The sequence below is a fragment of the Micromys minutus genome (assembly GCF_963924665.1).
Source record: "Micromys minutus genome assembly, chromosome: 5".
Classification (NCBI taxonomy): Eukaryota; Metazoa; Chordata; class Mammalia; order Rodentia; family Muridae; genus Micromys; species Micromys minutus.
The window spans coordinates 62,760,707-62,780,247 of record NC_137974.1 but is presented as its reverse complement, the minus strand read 5'-3'; the positions used below and the strand labels follow the sequence as shown (position 1 = coordinate 62,780,247).

The window sequence follows — 19,541 nt, the reverse complement described above, 5'->3', positions numbered from 1 at the left end:
CCTGGACAGCGGGGGCAGAAACGGCAATGGTGGTCGTGGCCTCGAACAAGCTGGCACCTGCTCCATCGGCCCCCACGCAGATCTATCCTGAAATTGATGATGGTTTTCTTCTCCTCGACAACCCTCCACCCCCATACCCTCAACTGGCTTCTCATGCAAGTCCCCCACAGGCGCCGACTCCCACTGACTCCCAGACGGCCTCTGAAACAGGACCAGCAGCCGGGACCCGAAGCCCCCGGGTTCGAAGCCCAGGGGGAGATGGCGCGGGGCTTGGCTCTGCTATTGCCCTACCATTACAGGCTTATGGACCCGCCCCAGCTCCGGGAGAACTAGTCCCGCTACAGTATTGGCCGTTTTCATCAGCCGATATGTATAACTGGAAAACTAACCACCCCTCTTTTTCAGAGGACCCCTCGGGCCTGACGGGACTCCTTGAGTCCCTGATGTTTTCTCATCAGCCCACTTGGGACAACTACCAGCAGCTTTTGCAGGTCCTCTTTACTACGGAAGAGAGGGAGAGGATCCTCCTGGAAGCTAGAAAAAATGTTCCAGGACCAGATGGGACCCCCACCAATCTCCCTAATCTTATAGATGCAGTTTTTCCCTTGATCCGCCCTGACTAGGATTACAACTCTGCAGAAGGTAAGGAGCGTCTCAAGGTCTACCGCCGGGCTTTAGTGGCAGGTCTCAAGGGAGCCGCAAGGCGACCCACGAATTTGGCTAAGGTAAGAGAGGTTCTTCAGGGACCTGTTGAACCGCCGTCTGTGTTTCTTGACAGGGGTTATACCTTGACCCAACCTCTGAGGGTCAGCAGGCAGAGGTGGCTATGGCCTTTATACAGCAGTCAGCATCAGATATTAAGAGAAAGTTACAATGGCTAGAAGGGTTCCAAAACTATACCTTGCAGGATTTGGTGAAGGAATCAGAGAAAGTGTTTCATAAGGAGGAGACTGAGGAAGAGAAGCAAGAAAGAGAGAAGCAGAAGGCAGAGGAAAGAGAGGACTGGAGGGTAGTAGACAAAAAAGGAATTTGTAGGATTTTGGCCACAGTAGTGAAGGGCCAGGGAGTTAGGAATCAAGTCTGGCACTAGGAAGGAGCCTCTTGACAAAGGTCAATGTGCTTACTATAAAGAAGAAGGCCACTGAGACAAAAATTGCCCCAACAAGAAAAAAAAGGGGACACCAGCAACAGAAGCCCCGGACATGTGGCTCCAAAGTTTTAAATATTTATGGACTACCCGAAGATCTGTGGATCTCGGAGTGGGCCGGGTATCTCACTTACTCATTGTAATGCCAGACTGTCCCTGCACCCTGTTGGGGAGAGACCTCCTGACTAAGATGGGGCACAGATTCACTTCCACTCTGGTGGACCACAGGTTAGAGGTCCAGAAGGGGAGCCTGTGCAGGTTCTAACCATCCAGTTGGAGGACGAGTACCAACTCTAAACAGCCTGCCTCAGATCAGACGGACTGGTGGCTGCAGGCATATCCACAGGCCTGGGCGGAGACTGCAGGAATGAGGAAGGCTAAGAACCAGCCCCTGCCCATATGGAGCTGAAAGTACAGGCTAGTGGTGCGTTAGTACCCCATATCAAAGGAGGCATGAGACGGGATCAAGACACTCATCATTCAGTTACTCCAACAACTTCGTATGTGTCCATCATCCTGAGGTGTGCCTCTCCTACTGGTGCGGAAACATGGAACCAACGACTGCTGGACAGTTCAAGATCTCTGAGAGGTAAACAAATTGGTGGCAGAACTCCACCTCACAGTACTTAACCCCTATAACCTGTTGAGCTCATTGCCCTATCCAGGACCTGGTGTACAGCACTGGACTTGAAGAAAATGCATCAATGGACTCATCTAGAGGTAGACAAACTTGTAAAGACTGTCTTGAGGTCAAATTCTTTTGTGCCAGATTTGACTAGATAACTGTGTGCCATGTTAGAAAGCAAATGTATGTAGAAGGCTGGGAGGAGAGAAGATAGACCTGAGGTTTACTGAGAAGTGGATTTTACAGAACTGAGCCAAGAAGATATAGATATATAAGTATCTATTAGTCTTTATAGATACATTTTCTGGGTGGGTAAAAGCCTCCCCACAAAGAGAGAAATGGCAGCAGCGGTCATAGCTAAGAAGATTCCAGAAGAGATCTTCCCTAGGTTTGGCACCCCTAAGGTAATTTGATCAGACAATGGGCCATCTGTGTTGCCCAGGTAAGTTAGATATTAGCTTGTTTATTGGGGACTAATTGGAAATTACATTGTGCTTACAGACCCCAGAGCTCAGGACAGGTGGAAAGAATGAATAGAACTCTAAAAGAGACCCTTACTAAATTAGCTATTGAGACCGGCGGTAAAGACTGGGTGACCCTCCTCCCCTTTGCGCTTCTTAGAGTCCGAAACTCGCCGGGGCGTTTCGGCCTTACCCCTTATAAAATCCTACATGGGGGACTGCCCCCCTTAACGGAGTCATGCGGGATATTGGATCCTGGCACTAACTCCCCCTCCTCCTCTGCTCTATTTGCCCACTTAAAGGCCTTAGAAGTTATTAAAACACAGATCTGGAGTCGAATAAAAGAAGCCTACACTCCAGGAACCACCACGGTGCCCCACAGGTTCCAGGTCGGAGACTCAGTCCTGGTCAGACGACATGGCGCTGGCATGCTTGAGCCCCGGTGGAAGGGACACTACCTGGTGCTGTTGACTACCCCCTTGGCAGTCAAGGTCAACAGGATTGCTGCTTGGGTACAGTGGCTGCTGGTGACAATTCTCTTAAGCTGTGCCTTCGTCGTAGCCCCAACCTTGGGTAATAACCCTCATTCCCTTCAAAAATTAACCTGGGAAGTGCTTAATGAAGTGGGCGACGTCGTGTGGTCAACTACCGCAGTGCACCCCCCTTGGACTTGGTGGCCTGATCTTGCACCCGATGTCTGTAAGTTAGCAGCCGGCTCTATGGCCTGGGATCTTTCCAGTTATACCAATTTAGAAAAGCCACCCCCAGAAGAACAGTGTGTCCCTCATGGCATAGGGATCACATTGGGGTGTTCAGGACAGTTTTACCGAGCCAACCTTCAGGCAGCAGACTTCTATGTCTGCCCCGGACAGGGACACACCAGGGAAATGAAGAGAGGGGCCTCAGACTATTTTTGTAGTAAATGGGGATGTGAGACCACGGGAGAAGCCTACTGGAACCCTTCCTCCACTTGGGATCTAATTATAGTTAAAAAGGGTCATAGGCCAGGGGAGCTAGAGAAAGGGGAAAGAGATCCATCCAAATACCTGGCTTATAGGACTGGGTGTGCCTCTGAAAGCTCCGCTAGCCCTCAGGGACCGTGCAAAGACAGTTATTGTAACCCTCTAAATATCAGCTTCACCCCATAGGGAAAACAAGATCGTCAGTGGGTAAGAGGAAACTGTTGGGGATGGAGAGTCTATACTGGCAGAGGGGACCCTAGATTCATTTTTGTTATTAAGATAAAGATAGAGAGTCCGCCCACATGGCCCGTAGGCCCCAATTCGGTGCTTGATAACCCTGCACCCAGGCCTGAGAGACCTCCTTGTCTCACTCTGTCACCAAAGGAGGACTCGTATCCCCTTGTGACCACACCCTCCTATCTCCCTATGAGAACTGAGGACCGCCTGTTCAATCTGCTTGATAGTGCATTTGTTGTTTTAAACTGCCGCTACTTTGACCTTAGCTGTCTTGTTAGGACTTGGAGTGGCAGCAGGAATTGGAACAGGAGCAGCTGCCCTCATCCAACAACCTTACTACTATAATGAACTCAGAGCAGCTATGGATGCGGACCTGGGAGCATTAGAACAGTCCATAACCAAACTAGAAGAGTCATTGACTTCATTATCAGAGGTAGTGCTACAGAACAGGAGGGGATTAGATCTGCTTTTTCTAAAGGAAGGAGGGCTCTGTGCTGCCCTAAAAGAAGAATGTTGCTTTTACGTAGATCATTCCGGTGTCATAAGAGATTCTATGGCAAAGCTTAGAAAAAGACTAGAAAACAGAAAAAAAGAAAGAGAAACATACCAAGGATGGTATGAAAATTGGTTTAACAGGTCACCCTGGTTCTCTATGCTAGTCTCTGCTTTGGTCGGGCCTTTACTCATTTTAATGCTAATCCTAACCTTTGGGCCATGCATCCTCAATAGACTGGTGACTTTTATAAAAGAAAGGGTGAGTGCTGTACAGGTAATGGTCCTAAGACAACAATACCAGATATTACAAGAAGCTGAGGGATCGCTCTAAGATTAGAGCTTTTTACAAAAAGAAAAACGGGGGAATGAAGAGTAAAAGGTTGTCAAAGGACACTGATTCCTTGCCCTAGGGATTTCCTCTGCCGCTCCCAGGAAATCCCACTTTCTTGATATTTGAGTTCCCAAAATACCACAAAAGGTCCGGATGACCTCTGTGGAATGTTCCAACGCCCTAGGTGTGCCTGGGGGTGTACTGATAAAAAAAATGTATGATTCTTCCCCTTATGAATTTCCTCATTCCCCCTGTCCTCCCCCTCCTTTGTGATTTTTGCCTTTATAAGCCTGTTACAAGTTCAGGCCGGGGTCGAACTCCTCTACCCCTGCGTGGTGTATGAGTCTCGACCCCAGCATGCTGGCCTGAGATCTCACTCTTTCACTTTCAATAAACTTCCTCATGCGATTGCAGCAAGTCTGGTCTCGGTGCCTCGCTGGGTGCGCGCCTCTCCTGAGATTTGAGTGAGGGTCTCCCTTCGGAGGTCTTTCAGTGACATGGCCTGTACTGAGTTTTATATATTTAAATTTTTGACATTTCTTTTTGAGTACCATTTAAAAAAGAATACCCACTGAAAGCTACTAGATTTTATGTTTGTCAAGTGTTTTAAGTATGTACAGATATGGGGTAAACAGATCAGTGAGAAACAGTAGACCCTTGTACATACAGTATGGAACTGCAAAGAAAAGAAAACCCGTGTCAGTCAGGATTTAAGGAGAAGAATCACTAGGGACAGTGACGTGTGCCTTGTGACTTAATACAAGGAACTGGCATATTAACACAACTGGACAGAAAGCTACAAAGGACCCCGAGGAGGCAGCTGCTCTCAGCCACAAGTTGAGACATGCTCTCTGCAAGCGTAGGCAGTCACATAGGGAGATACAAGGTTTAGGGAGAACAACTGTAGGTTCAGCTACCCTGTGGTATCTATAGAGAAAAGTATTCTGCCCCTCTGAGCTGGTCAAATGGCTCATTCATTATAACCTTTCATAAAGTCAACAGAATAACAACTTCAGTTATAAAATCCTTAGCATCATCTAAAGGTTCAGAAATGATTGACTTTGTGTGTGTATGTATGTGTGTATTTGTGTGCATGCGTGCATGTGTATGCCACACAACTGGCTGTTTTTATCTTTCTCCTGTAATCTCAAGTGACTAACCGTGGAGGCTGCCTAACTGGACATACACAGTATTAGTGGTTAGAGGACATTTTCATATCCCTGTATGGAGAAAGGCACAGGAACCAGAGACTCACTCCTGTTCATGTTTTGTGTTCAACATGGCAGCCCCACTTTTAGAAACAATAGATATCTGTATTTGGTGGTAGAAAGATTGAGGAAGAATGACACTGAAACTATTCAAACTTGTTACCTCCAAGGTATTTGGAAATGTTCATTAAAAATGACTTAAAACCAGTCATAAAAAGCAATCTTGTTCTCAGAGGTCCTTTAATAAAACAACCTCTTACTACTGGAGTTTTGTAAGAATGTGATGTTAGAATCAAGCCATGCCTCAGCCCCGCCCCCCTTTAACAAATACTTACCTTTGGAGGAGTCCCCTGTTCAGACTTTACAGGCAGGGCCACATGCCTGGTTTTCTCACTAGGGAATCTAGTTCACATCTCCTGCTCCTATTGTCATTCTGCTTAGAAACCGGAGAGCCTGTCTGCAAGCTCCTGCTGTGAAACCTCCCATCTACAGAGAGCTTTAAGAACAGGCCACCACTTCTGACCACCTAAGTGTCTGTCTCTGGTGATGGGTCCTGAGCTCTCCTCAGCCCTCACCAAGGTTTCCCTCTCCTGTCCGTAGATTAGCAGTTTTTCTAATAAGCGCTTGAATCCTCATGACCCTTCAAGATATTTTCTGGAGAACTCTGCCCCGTCTAAAGCTCACTAAGGTTGGATAGTGACAGCATCCTTCATGACAAAGAATGCGCACAGTTTTGCCTTTCCTTCTCAAGACTTGAGCTAAACAATGTACAAGTAGCTGGATTCAGTTTATTCATTACAGGGGAAATTTGTCAGGAGGAACTCTCAATCCTTAACATATGTGCTCCAAATACAAGAGCACCCATATTCATAAAAGAAACCCTACTAAAGATCAAAAAATACATTCCACCCCACACAATAATAGTGGGAGACCTCAACACTCCACTCTCATCAATGGACAGTTCATGGAAACAGAAACTGAACAAGGACACAATGAAACTAGCAGAAGTTATGAACTCATTGAAATTAATAGACATCTACAGCACATTTCATCCTAAATTAAAAGAATACAACTTCTTCTCAGCACCTCACGACACCTTCTCCAAAACTGACCATATAATTGGTCACAAAACAAGACTCAATAGATATAAGAAGATTGAAATACTCCCATGCATCCTCTCAGATCACCATGGTCTAAGGCTGGTCTTTAATATCAACAAAGACAACAAAAAGCCCATATACACATGGAAACTAAAAAATGCTCTATTAAATGATAGCATGGTCAAAGAAGAAATAAAGAAAGAAATTCAGGATTTTCTAAAATTTAATGAAAATGAAAACACAATATACCCAAACCTATGGGATTCAATGAAAGCAGTGCTGAGAGGAAAACTCACAGCTGTGAGTGCTTCCAAAAAGAAACTGAAGAGAGCATACACTAGCAACTTGCCAGCACAGTTGAAAGCTCTAGAACAAAAGGAAGCAGATACACCCAAGAGGAGTAGAAGGCAAGAAATAATCAAACTCAGTGCCGAAATTGGCCAAAGAGAAACAAAAATAACCATTCAAAGAATCAGCAATACCAAGAGCTGGTTCTTTGAGAAAATTAACATGGTTGATAAACCCTTAGCCAGACTAACTAGGGAAAAGAGAGAGTATCCAAATTAACAAAATCAGAAAGGAAAGTGGAGACATAACAACTGAAACTGAGGAAATTCAAGAAATCAACAGATTCTACTACAAAAGCCTATACTCAACAATGCAGGAAAATCTGGAGGAAATGGATGAATTCCTAGACAGATACCAGATATTAAAGTTAAACCAAGTCCAGATAAACCATATAAATAATCCCAAAACACCTAAAGAAATAGAAGCAGTCATCAAAAACCTCCCAACCAAAAGAAGCCCAGGTCCAGATGGGTTCACTGCAGAATTAAAAAATGGGGTACAGAGCTAAACAAAAAAAGTTCTCAATTGAGGAATGTCAAATGGCTGAGAAGCATCTAAGGAAGTGTTCGACATACTTAGTCATCAGGGAAATGCAAATCAAAACAACCCTAAGATTCCACCTCACACTAGTCAGAATGGCTAACATGAAAAATTCAGGTAACAGCAGATGCTGGCAAAGATGGGGAGAAAGAGTAACACTTCTCCACTGTTGGTGGGGTTGTAAACTGGTACAACCACTCTGGAAATCAGTCTGGCAGTTCCTCAGAAAATTGGACATAGTTCTACCTGCAGACCCAATTATTCCACTTCTGGGCATATACCCCAAAGAAGCTCCAACATACAACACAGACACATGTACCACAATGTTCATAGCAGCTCTATTTATAATAGCTGGAAGCTGGGAAGAACCCCGATGTCCTTCAGTAGATGAATGGATACAAAAATTGTGGTACATTTACACAATGGAGTACTTATGAAATTCTTAAGAAAATGGATGCATCTGGAGAATATCATTCTGAGTGAGGTAACCCAGTCACAAAAGAACAGACATAATATGCAGTCACTGATAACTGGAAAATAACCCTAGAAAGGTCTGAACACCCCAGAAACCACTCACAGACTATATGAAGTTCAAGAAAAACAAAGGCAAAAAAAAAAAAAAAAAGAAAGAAAGAAAGAAAGAAAAATCATTATGCTTAATCTTTACACACCAAGAAAGCCTTGACTATTTCCAGGTTACGGTACATGTTCTTTATGCTCATTGTAACTAGTAAGATTTTAATGCATACCATCAAACCTTTAAAAAAATCAAGTACTCACAAAAATTTATTCATATACTTTTATGAAAAAATGCTTTTAAAATCTTTACATTTATCTCTGTTTTTAAAAATAAAGTTGTTCAGTCAAAAAAACAGGTGAATGCAAGGGTTCACACATATAACTTTACAGCAGTCATCATGGACTGTGTCTCCCCAGCCTACATTTTGTACATTGACACTGTGATGGAATTTAGAGATTACATAAGGGAATCACTGGCTGTTCTCTATGCTGGAATGTATCTCTTGATAAGAAGGGACAACACATCCTTATCCTTGTCCCCACTATTGTAAGGTGGTAGGCACTATCTTCAATACACCCTCAATGGAAGCTTACATGTTAATCTTTGACATCCCTACTTCTAAAACTGAAATTTTCTATTGGTCCTACAGGACCTTATTTTTTTTTTTAAGCAATCTAATGGTTTTGGTTTTCATAGTCATAAAAGTCAAAAGACAGAAACAATCCAAGCTTCTTCCTACTGAAAAAGATGTTTGATATATTCACTATGAAATATTTTACCTAAAATAGGTAAGCAATATTAGTATATGCTGCAAAATGGAACTAGATGGCATTGTGAAAAGGGAAGTAAGCAAGTCACAAGGACAAATACTGTACGCTTCTAACTGTATGGGATTCTTAGAGGACTTACATGCATGGAGATAGAGATTGTTGTGGAGATGGTGGTTACCAGAGCCTGGGAAGAGTGGAGCAAAGAACAAGACTGTCTCTGTGTACAGAGTTTCAACTAAGGAGAATGGAAATATTCCTGGAGGTGTATGATGTTCATTGCATAACAAAATGAACACACATAAAAAGCAACATAACTATATCTAAACATAATTGATACAGTCAATGTAGTGCTTTTCACATTATACTATCATTAAGAATTAAGGACAGTACCTGCCATATAATACAGTCTACAGTCTATAGTCTAAGTAGGTAATTGTTAATATTTTTGTTATTCTTTTAAACTTTTTATGTGTATGGGTGTTATGAGGACATTTATGTTGGTACATTACTTGCATGACTGGTGCCCGCAGAGGTCAGAAGAGGCTGTCAGATATCGTGGTGCTGAAGTTACAGATGATTGTATGCTGCCACATAGGTGCTAGGAAACAAGCCCAGGTCCTCTGGAAGAGCAGCCACTGTTGAGCTATCAGTCCAGCCTCTATTGTATTGATCTTATTGTAATGCCCATTGCTTTGATTTTGAATAAACACATGGAAAGGTGTGAATCACAGAAGAAAAGCAGGGTTCGATCATTAAGAAGTCTATATGGTTGGGGGATCTGAATTTTTATTCTGAAGCCTGCAAAGACTCACATATGAATGGGTAAATATCAAGGAGCGGCGCGGGTAGGCTGCTTTTTATGGACACAAGAGTGGAGATAAAAGTTAGAGTTTATTATAGGAATGCTCTAGAGATTCTCAGCCTGTGAGCTTATCTACTTAGGAACAGCTTGGGGATGGCAGTGATGGAGAGGACGTGATCATATTCTGAAAGAAAGACTTGTGGAAAGTAAATTTTATCTTCAGGTAAAATTTTATCTTCAGAAAGATATCTATCTATATATTGTATTTGCTGTGTGAAATCTGCGAACTCCCACAACCAATTTTTTTTTTTAAGATTTTCAAACGTATTATATCTTTTATTTTTCTTTGGCACTTTCATTTTCACTCCTAATTTCCTCTTTCAACTTCAGACACCCTAACACAGCCTTTTCCTTCTATCTCATTCTTTTTGCCCTCCCTGATTTATGATTGAAAATGCAGATAATGTCAAAAATGAAGGAAAGTGCAGTTTTAGAATTCTCATGGATCAACACTACAATGTTGTATGCACTCTGGCTTTTTAGCTCACAAGAATAACATCCTTTACAACATAACTGATAATCAACCTTAGTTGTCTGTCAACCAGACTTCGCTGGGAAGAGGGAACCTTAACTGGGTTGGGGTACTCTAATCACATTGACCTGTGGCTACTTCTATGAGGTATTTTCTTAATTTCTAACTGATGTAGGAGAGCCCAGCATACTGTGGGCCTTGCCATTCCTCAGGAGATGAGCTTGAGATACATAGGGAAGGTCACTGAGTGTGCCAGAAGAAGCAAGCCAGCAAACAACCTTACTCCATACTGGCTTTGCTTCAGTTTTGTTTCAAGCTTCTTCACTGGAACTCATGATGACAATAAGAAGCTGCATGAACTCTTTCCTTGATACCATGATGTTTCCATGGTGTTTAACACAGCATAACACAGCAACAGGAAGCAAACTTGCACTATAGGGTGTATATTCCTGTATGTGCGTGTGTGCATGTGTGTAAGTATGTGTGTGTGCATGTGTGTGTGTGTGCATGTCTGTGAGTGTGTGTGCCTGTGTGTGTACATGCATACATACATGCACATGTACATGGGTTGGCATGTGCATGAAGTCAGAAAACAACATTTAGAATCAGTTCTTGTCTTTTTATTTTTTGAATGTATAGGTACCTAATTGCTCGCCTCTCACACAAAACACACGTCCAGCCCCATTCTTTCACAGCTTGACACTGTTTACATGAACAAAAATCCCGGCCAAAGCACCACATGATTTCGGTGTAGATGTGGAGAGTGACTCAGCTAGGCTCTGTCTTCTGCAGTAATGATGAAGGGCCTCCTGCACTGAGCAGGGCTCCATCGCATTTTGTAGTGCACTTCCATAACGAGAAAGGTCTCTTACTTAAAGCAAGCTAATTTGTATTTGCTGAGCCAGTAGCATTAACTAGTACATAAAACAAATGTCTGCTCATTATTTCTTCTAGCAAATTCTAAGTAAGAACAAGGTTGAAGGAGGAACTTTTGTCTTGGATGGATGCAGTCTGTTGAGTTGCTATACTTAACTAGGTGCCTACAGGTACCACCGTTCACAACGTAGTTCGCTCTTGTCGTCTTGATAGATCTTGGCCATGTTCATGGATTTTGGAGGAGCATATGGTACAGTATTCCACGAATAGGATAAGGCTACTGGATGTGCTGTCTGCAAAAGAGCTCACGTCATAGGGACCAACCCAATAGGTCTATCAGAAAGGTGATGAAATCTCTCTGAATAAAGTGCCAATCAGGTCAGAACTCAGCTCAGAGAATAGACATCAGAAGATAGTTTATGAAACACACGTATGAGTTGTTAATATGAGGAAGGTTTTCCAGCAGTAAATAAAAAACATCTTGGCAAATCCTTGTTTTCAAAACTCACCTATTGAATAAGTGAAGACTATTTTATTCAAGTAATTTCTTCAAAAAGCATGTATGTTCCAACTGGATTAGTCTACGGGTCAAATAAAGACAATTTAAATAGCCTTTAAGATTTATTTTTCATAGAAGGAACAGATTTTTTTAAATAAACAGTGTTATGTAAAACTGTTTACTAATAAAAAGAGGAAGAATTGAATGAAAACCGGCAAATGGTTATCCTAATCAGGAGTATGCCTGCCACATGTGGTCTTACATTCATTCGAAATAGATTTTGTATTCAGGATTCTGAAACTCATTTTCTATTACTTGAGCTCTAGCAAAATATGAGTTTCTGTAGTTTCACCTAGTATAATGTCTCCCTTGTACAAATCCAGAATGAGTGTACTGATAACCTCCATGTTGGAAGTGCTATTAAAACTGGCCCCCTTGGTGACAAGTCTGGTTGTCTCTTCCTCCACAGCCTCCTCACTGGCTTCTGAGTCCTCCCCAACCTCCTCGACCACCTCTTCCCCAATGACTATTCCCTCATTTGCCATGGTGCCAAACATCTTGGTATCTGTTGTCCTGCTGGTAGCCACCATCCTGGTATCCACTTCCTGTATATGAAGATATTTGGAAACCACTATAGCCACCACCTTGGTAGTCACTGTTGTTGCCACCATGATAGCCACCAAGCTGGAAGCCCAAATCTCGATAACCACCATTCTGGTAGCCACCTCCACCTCCACTGCCTCTGTCTATCCAGTCTCCTTGATGTTTATTTGTTCTTCCTCCCCCTTGGTTACCATGGTCACAGCCACTATGTCCACCTCTCCCTCCTGTTCATAACTTCCTAGGCCTCCATATAAGGAATGCCCATAACCACCTCTCCCTCCACCTCGACCTCCAGCTTGTCTTTTCTGCCGTGGTGGCATCTCTAGGGGTGGAGGTTCAATTTCTTTAGGTCTGCCACCTCTGTCAGACACCCTGCCCATCAGCACCTTATTAATGGCACAGGCAGTCTTTTCTCTTTTGGATCCACTGCTTGTCCTTAAAATCTCTGACAAGTCTCCTCTGGCAAACAAAAGATGAGCAATAGAAATATAACCTTTAGGAGACAAAACTCAGTGCTTTGGCTGATAAATCTTAGCTACTTTCTCGGTCAGACCAGCCAAAGGACTGGATGGTGACATCCAAACCTTAGATTAGCAGCTTCCTCCAAACTTCATATTCCTTGGCTATGCCTTGGTTAATGGTATTTATCTTTTCCCAGTGGGCTTGTTCCATCGGCTTCTTCAATAATGACTTTCCCACATGATTAGATGGAACTTTTGCTAATGTTTCCTTTAATGTTTTCTTAATCCCACTGAAGAAATGGAACATAGTTATATTGGCTGGAGGTTTGGAAACTCCTAGAGCAATACATATGCCTTTCAACTCTTGAACATCCTCACTACTGCCCTCCTCTTGAGCTTTTCTTGGAGGAGCATCCACGCAGAGCATTCTGGCAGCTTCTAGTTCTGAGATGAGTGTTGTGAGCAAAAGGAGGCAGGTCTTCTGAACAAAAAGGCACTTGGTTACATCCCCAGATGTCAGAGAAGAATATGGGTAGTTCATCTCCCCAAGTAACCCACCCACCTCAAGCTGGAACTCTTCATCTTCACCTGGACTGTTAGTTGCCTGCACATTTTCTTCTAGTTTACAGAGGACTCATAATTCAGACACCAGCCAAGCACAGAGTCTGGTAAACCTGGGAGAAGTGACTCGAGCAGGTACTACCTGCAACAGTGCAGCATCATCCAACCATGAGCCCTTGTAACCTAGACCTTCCAATGGCTCCAAGATGTCAGTCTTCATGAGGTCACATTCCATGCTACTGTGGCACTCAGATTTCTGAGTTGTCAGGCTGCACGCTCACCAGGAACACATAAACTAGTGCCCAGTTCTTGTCTTAATCCCTGTGAGTTTTGGGAGCAAAGTCAGGTTGTTAGACTTGCAAATGCCTTTATTCTCCATACAGTTTCATTGGCTGTGGCTGTTAAAATTATCATCAAGGAAGATACTCTCAGAGTTTAGATTTTTTTACATTTTATTTTTATTAAATTTATTTATTTATTAACTTTACAACCCAATATCAGCCCTTCCTTTCCTCCCTGTACCCCTTTATACAAGTCCTCCCCTCTTCCTCTTATGAGGGGACTCCCCATCTGTGTGTCAACCTCAAACCCTCAACCCTACACTCCCACTCTTACACCCCACTCTTCACCCTGCACATCAAGTTGCTGCAGGTCTAAGCATATCCTCCCCCACTGAGTTCAGACAAGGCTGTCCATATAGCATGTGGGATCCACAGATTGGCAGGCATGTTACAGGCTCAAGGACAGCTCATGCTCTGCTTGTTGGGGACCTGCATGAAGACCAAGCTACTCATCTACTATATATGTGCAGGGGAGCCTAGGTCCAGTCCATGCTTGCTCTTTGGTTGGTGATTTAGTCTTTGAGAGTCCCCAAGGGTCTAGGTTAGTTGACTTTGTTCATTTTCCTATGAATTATGTGTCCCTTTTGGACCCCTCAATCTTTCTCCCAATGTTCAGTAAGAATCACCAAGCTCCACCTAATGTTTGAATGGGAGTCTCTGCATTCCTTTCCATTGGCTGCTGGATGGAGCCTTTCAGAGGAGAATTATGCTAGGTTCCTGTCTGCAAGCACAACAAAGTATATTGTATAAAATATCTTATATCTTTGTAGAGTATAAAATAGGGTCTGGGATTTCCCCAACTCTTTCTACATATGATCCTCCCATACATCATTCCCCCACTCCTTCTCTTCTTCAACTCAGTTTGTTCTGTCCGTCAAACTTCTCATATCTATTTGTTTTCCCTTCTGAGAAAGATTCAGCCATCTTCCCCTGGGCCCTCCTTATTTGGCTTCTTTGATTCTGTTGATTATAGCATGGTTTTCTTGTGCTTTATGGCTAATATGCCCTTATAAATATGTTCATACAATGCATGTCCTTTTGGGTTTGGGTTACCTCATTCAGGATGGTATTTTCTAGTTTCATCCATTTGCCTATGAAACAAATTATGTCATTGTTTTTAATGGCTGAGCAGTATTCCATTGTGTATATAAGTTGAGGGATATCTAGATTGTTTCCATTTTCTGGCTATTACCAGTAAAGCTGCTTATTAACATAGTTGAAAATGTCTTGGGTATATGCCCAGGAGTAGTATAGCTGTGTCTTGAGGTAGAACTATTCCCAATAACATAAGAAACCATTAAATTGATTTCCAGAGTGGTTGTACAAGTTTGCAATCTGACCACCAAAGGACAAGTGTTCCCTTTGCTCCATAACCTTGCTAACATGTGTGGTCCTTTGAGTTTTTAATCTTCGTCATTCTAATGGGTGTAAGATGGAACCTCTGAGTCATTTTGATTTTCATTTCTCTATTAAGGATGTTGAACATTTTTTTATGAGAATGGTCATTTGAAATTTCACTGTTAAGAATTCTGTTTAACTCTGGACCCATTTTTTAATCGGATATTCTATGTATTTACATTTCAAATGTTATCCTTTCCTTCCTCCCATTTACCCCTTTCCTTGCTTCTATTAAGATACTCCTACTCCCAACCACCCACTCCCACCTCATTGCCCAGGAATTCTCCTACACTGGGGAATTGAGCTTTTACTGGTGTTTGAGATCAGCTCAAACTCTCAAGAGATCCACTCAGAACCTGAGCGAAGATTGAAAGAAAAATAATGGTTCGTTAAAGCTGCAATATGACTTCGGCCGGACTTGAGGCCGAAGCCTTGTGGCCGAAGCGAAGCCTTTGCTTATTAGTTTTCTTATATACCACTTTAATTGCACGCAGAAAGATTACATCAGTTCTAAGACAAGGAACTAGCAAGTTAATCAAAGATCCTGTAAGCATTCTTCTGGAGGCCCGCTATGAGGATCAGGGACAAAAGGTGATAAAAGAGGCTGCCACTGCCTAAATCCCAAGTGTCCTGAGCCACATTTTAAATGTAAATGGGTTTCAGTCCTAAGTGGTTTGCTCTGAACATCTGATGCAAATGTGCTTAACTCTAGCCCTTAAGGGGTGCAACACAAAAGCCAGTTTCCTGCCTACAGTCAGCTTCGAGGTATCCTGAAAAATTAATATTTCTCCGCCACCAGCTGACCAGAGGTACCAAAATGGCTCTCCACACACTGAACCAAGGGTTTCTCCTCCCATTGATGCCAAACAATGCCATCCTCTGCTGCATATGTGGCTGGAACCGTGGGTCTCTCCATGTGTGCTCACTGGATGGTGTTTCAGTTGCTGCCCCCTCTGGGTGATTTGGTTGGTTAATATTGTTTTTTTTTTTTAATTGAAGAACTTTATTTTAAAAAACAAAGATAAATGTACAAATTTTAAACATTTTTGCATAAAAGTATACAAATACACTTTTGTCATTGCTTGGCTTTTTTTTTTTTTTTTAAGTTTGATAGTGTGTATTAAGATCTTACTAGTTACAATGAGCCTAAAGTACATGTAAAACAGGATGTAACCTGGAATTAGTCAAAGTTTTCTTGGTGTGTAAGGAGTAAACATAATGGTTTTTTTCTTTTCTTTTCTTTTCTTTTTTCTTTTCTTGAACTTCAAATAGTCTGTGAGTTATTTCTGGGGTGTGCATAGCTTTCTGGGGTTACCATCCAATTATCAGTGGCTGCATATTATGTCTGTTCTTTTGTGACTGGGTTATCTCACTCAGGATGATATTAATTACATGCATCCATTTACTTAAGAATTTTATAAAGTTATTGTTTCTGATAGCTGAGTAGTACTCCATTGTATAAATGTACCACAATTTTTGTATTCATTCATCTACTGAAGGATATCAGGGTTTTTTACAGCTTCTGGCTATTATAAATCCAGCTGCTATGAACATTGTGGTGCATGTGTCTTTGTTGTATGTTGAAGCGTCTCTGAGGTAAATGCCCAGAAGTGGAATAACTGGGTCTTCAGGTAGTAACTATGTCCAATTTTCTGAGGTATTGTCAGACTGATTTCCAGAGTGGTTGCACCAGTTTACAACCCCACCAACAGTGGAGAAGTGTTCCTCTTTCTCCACATCCTCGCCAGCATCTGCTGTCATCTGAATTTTTGGTCTTGGCCAATCTGACTGGTGTGATGCCAAACAATGCCATCCTCTGCTACATATGTAGCTGGAACTATGAGTCTCTCCATGTGTACTCACTGGCTGGTGTTTCAGTGGAATCTCAGGGTTGTTTTGATTTGCATGTCTCTGATGACTAATGATGTTGAGCACTTCCTTAGATGTTTCCCAGCCATTCGATATTCCTCAATTGAGAACTTTTTGTTTAACTCTGTAACCCATTTTTTAATAGGGTTGTTTGATTCTCTGGTGTCTAGCTTCTTGAGTTCTTTGTATACCTTGGATATTAGTCCTCTATCTGAGGTAGTGTTGGTAAAGATCTTTTCCCACTCTGTTGGCTCCCGTTTTGTTTTTTTGACAGTGTCCTTAGCCTCACAGAAACTTTGCAATCTCATTAAATCCCATTTGTCAATCTTTGACCTTAGAGCACAAGCCATTGGTATTCTGTTCAGAAAATCTTCTCCTGTGCCTATGTGTTCTAAGGTTTTCCCTACTTTCTCATCTAATAGTTTCAGTGTACCTGGTTTAATGTGGAGATCTTTGATCCATTTGCACTTGAGCTTTGTACAAGGAAATAAGAAAGGGTCTATTTTCATTCTTCTGCATGCTGAGTGCCAATTGGACCAACACCATTTGTTGAATAGGCTGTCCTTTTTCCCTGGAATGTTTACAGATCTTTTGTCAAAAATCAGGTGACCATATATGTGAGGGCTCATTTCTGGATCTTCTATTCTATTCCATTGATCCATGTGCCTATTTCTGTACCAGTATTATGCAGTTTTTATCACAATTGCCTTGTAATATAGCTTGAGGTCAGGGATAGTGATTCCCGCAGATGTTTTCTTGTTGTTGAGGATGGATTTCACTATTCTAGGCCTTTTGTTATTCCAGATAATATTGTTGTTCTTTCCATTGGGTTGTAAACCCTTTCAGCTACTCCAGTCCTTTCTCTAGCTCCTCCATTGTGGTTCCTGTGCTCAGGCTGATGGTTAGCTGCAAGCATCCTCATCTGTGTCAGTATGGCTGTAGCAGAGCTTCTGAATAGGCATCCATACCAGGCTCCTGTCCCCAAGCACTTTTGTGCATCAGCAATAGTGCCTGGGTTTGATGGATGTGTAAGTGATGAATTCCAGGATGACTTTTTCTTCAATTGCTGCTCCTCTATTTGTCCCATTACTTTTTCCTGTGAGTGTTTTATTCTCCCTTCTAAGAAGCATGGAAGCATACACTTATTGGTTTTTCTTTTATTTTGAACTTCATAAGGTCTGTGAATTGTTTCTTGGGTACTCAAAACTTTGGGCTAGTATCCGTTTATAAGTAAGTGCATACCATGTGTATTCTTTGTGACTGGGTGACCTCACTTAGGTTGATATTTTCTAGTTTTATCCACTTCATAGGAATTTCATGTAGTCATTGTTTTTAATAGCCGAGTAGTACTCCATTGTGTAAATGTACCACATTTTCTGTACCATTTCTTTGTTGAAGGACATCGGGGTTCTTTCCAGCTTCTGGATATTATAAATAAGGCTGCTATGAACATAGTGGAGCATGTGTCCTTGCTATATGTTGGAGCGTCTTTTAGGTGTATGCCCACGAGTGGTATAGCTGTGTCCTCAGGTAGTACTATATCCAGTTTTCTGAGAAACCTCCAGACTGATTTATAGAGTGGTTGTATCAGCTTGCAATCCCACCAACAATGGAAGAGTGTTCCTCTATCCCCACACCCTCTTTAGCATCTACTGTCCACAATTTTGATCTTAGCCATTCTGACTGGTGTGAGGTAGAATCTCAGGGTTGTTTTGATTTGCATTTCCCTGATGACTAAAGATGCCGAACTTTTCTTTAGGTTCTCATCCTTAGTCTATGGTGATGTGATAGGACGCATGGCATCATTTTTAAAACTTCTTGTATATGTTTAAGCCTTTCTTTTTTAACCAGCTATATGGTCAGTTTTGGATAAGGTACTGTGAAGTGCTGAGAAATGGGAATATTGTTTTAGGATGACATGTTCTATATATGTCTGTTAAATCCATTTGTTTCATAACCTCTGTTAGTTTTACTGTATTTCTGCTCAGTTTCTGCTTCCACGATCTGTCCATTGATGAGAGTGGGTGTTGAAGTCTCACACTATTATTGTTTGTGATAAAATACATGCTTTGAGCTTTAGTAAAGTTTCCTTTATGAATGTGAATGCCCTTGTTTTGGGAGCATAGATATTTAGGATTGAGAGTTGCTCTTGATAGATTTTTTTCTTTTATGAGTAAAAAGTATACTTTCTTATCTTTTTTGATAACATTTGGTTGAAAATTTGTTTTATTCAATATTAGAATGGCTATTCCAGCTTGTTTCTTGGGACCATTTGCTTAGGAAGTTTTTTCTCAGCCTTTTACTCTGAGGTAGTGTCTGTCTTTGTCACTGAGATGGATTTCCTGTATGCAGTAAAATGCTGGATCCTGTTTATATATCCAGTCTGATCGTCTATGTATTTTTATTGGGAAATTGAGTCTATTGATGTTAAATTGATATTAAGGAATAGTGATTGTTGTTTCCTGTAATTTTTGATGTTAAAGGTAGAATTGTGTTTGTTTCGCTATCTTCTTTTGGGTTTGTTTCAAGAAGATGTCTTTCTGTTTTTCCTACTGTATAGTTTCCCTCCTTGTGTTAGAGTTTTCTATTATTCTTGAATAACTGATTTTTGTAATGATATTGTGTACTTTTTTGTTATGGAATATCTTAATTTCTCCATCTACGGTAATTGAGAGTTTTGCTAGATATAGTAGCCTGGGCTGGCATTTGTGTTCTCTTAGGGTCTGTATGATGTCTGTCCATGATCTTCTAACTTTCATGATCTCTGTTGAGAAGTCTGGTGTAATTCTGATAGGTTTGCCTTTATATGCTACATGACCTTTTTTCTTTACTGTTTTTAATATTCTTTCTTTGTT

The 19,541-nt window shown here is 41.8% G+C and overlaps 1 pseudogene across 1 annotated transcript; it reads right to left on the bottom strand.

Moving 5' to 3' along the window:
* Nucleotides 1-11,801: 11,801 nt before the first annotated feature.
* On the bottom strand, nucleotides 11,802-13,313 carry LOC308421167 (protein FAM98A-like; annotated as a pseudogene). Its single transcript has one exon. The product of its transcript is annotated as a protein FAM98A-like (transcript).
* Between the last annotated feature and the right edge of the window lie 6,228 nt (nucleotides 13,314-19,541).